This window comes from Chanodichthys erythropterus, chromosome 24 (genome assembly GCF_024489055.1).
Source record: "Chanodichthys erythropterus isolate Z2021 chromosome 24, ASM2448905v1, whole genome shotgun sequence".
NCBI classification, from domain to species: domain Eukaryota; kingdom Metazoa; phylum Chordata; class Actinopteri; order Cypriniformes; family Xenocyprididae; genus Chanodichthys; species Chanodichthys erythropterus.
The window spans coordinates 10725979-10729246 of NC_090244.1; positions in this window are offsets into that span (position 1 = coordinate 10725979).

Consider the following 3268-nt stretch of genomic DNA (forward strand, 5'->3'; position numbering starts at 1 on the left):
GACTTCTAGTTTTGTATATTGTTATGGACTTTTTTTCTTAGCTGGAAATTTAAGATAATACAGACTTACAACTAAAATTATGAAATCATTTCAGCTCAAAAAATTATTTCATGTCCACATATTAATTTATTTGATGAGTAGCCATGCAAAATGTATTGGTGAATTTTCATTGATAGAGACCATTGCTGTGCAACAAATAGGAGAGTGGAAGAACAAATGATTCTTGCAAAAGCAAATCTTTAGATATGTTTATAGGCTTATGTAAAATAAGCTGCTAAGTTTAGCAGAAAATGTGTATAAAAATCTTAACTTGTTTTTATGTATCTCAGAATTATGCTGATGCACACTAAGCCATAATGTTAAAAAAGGATGCGGAAACTTATAAATTATTCATAGTTGTTCTCATTTGTTTGTTTTTAATGGCTTTGAACACTGTTCTTCAGATATTCCACAGATCTCACATGGATTCATTATTTTAATAAGGTTTGGGAGATTTGTCCCCAGTGTACTGTAGACCTATCAGGAATCAGGTAAAAAAAAAAAGAAGAAGAGGAAGAAGAAGACCTGTAGTATTCTATCTGACCTGTAGAGGACGCTATTGTACTCAGAATGATAGACAGTTTTAATATACAAAACTTTCCAGCCCATGTATCTGTAATGTTTTTTCTTAATTTCTTTCTTTTTTTTTTTTGTTAGAAAATTATATTATTGCTTTATGTATAATATTCACTTATAATAATAATAGTAATAATAAAAATGTCTTTAATGTCTTTATATGTAAATTTTAAAGTGTTTATGCGAAAATACAGCTATATAGGCTTTTTCCCTAAAGACACAGAAATATTTAAATATGTTTATTAATTATTTCTCAAGCATTTGGTTTGCTTGAAACACAAAAGTGTGCAAACAGACTACAAAAGAGCATCACAATCTCCATACTCTTGTTGCATGCTCTCATTTTGTTTGACAAATGCCAGGCAAAGCTTGTGTACTGTCTGTCACATCAATATTGCTGAATTATTTAGCTGTTAGCGGCAGCCTACGCCTTCACCATTCAGAAAAATATGTAGTCAGGCAAGTGTGATTTACCCTTTAAATGATCATTTAAAACATCTGTCTCCAGAGCTGCTGCAGCGGCGATGACAGACGATCAATCTGATCCCCAGGGGGAATCATTTACATATGCATTTGTTTGTCTATAAAATGTTAATATGTACATGTAGGCTATACGTCTGTTATTTAGTGTGTTTTTACACTATGAATAAAGCAAAAGTAGCCGGGTTTGAGTTATTAATGCTCTAAGGGAGGGTCCTTGGATCTGTAGTGTGTGCGTATGTGGCTGTATGTGTGTAACATTGCAGGGGCTGACAAGATGTATGTGCACTGCTGTAAGCATGGGGAAAGGCCTCTGTCTGATTAGCATTCAGTCCTTGCACAGACTGCATCAAGGAACTCCACGGCCAGCCTCTCTCACTCTCTCTCCCCTCTTTCTGCATCATTCTCTTGAACCAGTACCCCTCAATACAAAACAAAAGGAACACATTGTGAGATAAAGATTTCAGCAACAGGTAATATAATTTAAAACATTTTTTTTTTTTTTTTTTACATTTTCTAAGTTGCCAGAGCAAATTACTAGAGCAAAGAGATTCAAACAACAAAAGAAAAACAATCCAGTGTGCATGAAGGAATTGTAGATGTTTATCTGCAGAATATTTAAACAAAATTTATTAAATAACATTTTCTTGGGCATCCTTGTGCTTCCATGTGCACATTTTAAAGTGTAAATTGATATTGTTGTAGATTGTTGAAGTGCACATTTTAAAGTGTATTTTCTTCGTGTGATGGCGAAGCTGAATTTTCAGCATCATTACTCCAATCAGTGTCACATGATTCTTCAGAAATCATTCTAATTCTGATTTTACGGATTCTTTGATTAACAGAAAGTTATAAAGAATCTAATTTATTTGAGATAGAAATCTTTTGTAGTATTATAAATGTCTTTACTGTCACTTTTGGTTCATTTAAAGGTGCCATCGAATTGAAAATTGAATTTACCTCAGCATAGTTGAATAACAAGTGTTCAGTACATGGAAATGACATACAGTGAGTCTCAAACTGCATTGTTTCCTCCTTATATAAATCGCATTTGTTTAAAAGACCTCCGAAGAACAGGCGAATCTCAACATAACACCGACTGTTACGTAACAGTCGGGATCATTATTATGTATGACCCCAATATTTGCATTACACAAGGGCAGCCAGTATTAACGTCTGGAAGTGCACAGCTGAATCATCAGACTAGGTAAGCAAGCAAGGACAACAGTGAAAAATGGCAGATGGAGCAATAATAACTGACATGATCCATGATATGATATTTTTAGTGATATTTGTAAATTGTCTTTCTAAATGTTTCGTTAGCATGTTGCTAATGTACTGTTAAATGTGGTAAAAGTTACCATCGTTTCTTACTGTATTCACGGAGACAAGAGTCGTCGCTATTTTCATTTTTAAAAACTTGCAGTCTGTATAATTCATAAGCACAACTTCATTCTTTATAAATCTCTCCAACAGTGTAGCATTAGCCGTTAGCCACGGAGCACTATCAAACTCATTCAGAATCAAATGTAAACATCCAAATAAATACCATACTTACACGATTAGACATGCTGCATGACGAACACTTTGTAAAGATCCATTTTGAGGGTTATAATAGCTGTGTGAACTTTGTTTATGCAATGATAGAGTGGAGAGCTCCAGAGGGGGCGGAGAGCGCAAACAATTAAAGGGGCCGCAGCCTGAATCGGCGCATTTCTAATAATGCCTCAAAATAGGCCGTTAAAAAAATTAATTAAAAAAAAATCTATGGGGTATTTTGAGCTGCAACTTCACAGACACCTTAAACTTATATTACATCTTGTAAAAAACTTTCGATGGCACCTTTAATGTTTCCTTGCTGAATAAAAGTATTAATTTCTTAAAAAAAAAAAAAAAATTGAACGGTTGTGTGTGTGTATATAGTGCAAAGTGTTTAAAAAATATTCACATATTAATTGGAAATATTCACTATATTTTATAAATCTTAAAATTTTAAATACACTTTAATTTTCCCTCAGGCATAATTTTTGAAGCCAAATATGGGTTTCCCAGAATTATAAATAATATTTCTCATTATTAATCTCTCATTGATTTAAAGATGCAGTAAGCAATTTCTGAAAAACACTGTTGAAAGTGGATCAGGCCGAGCACCAAAACACACTTGTACCCAATC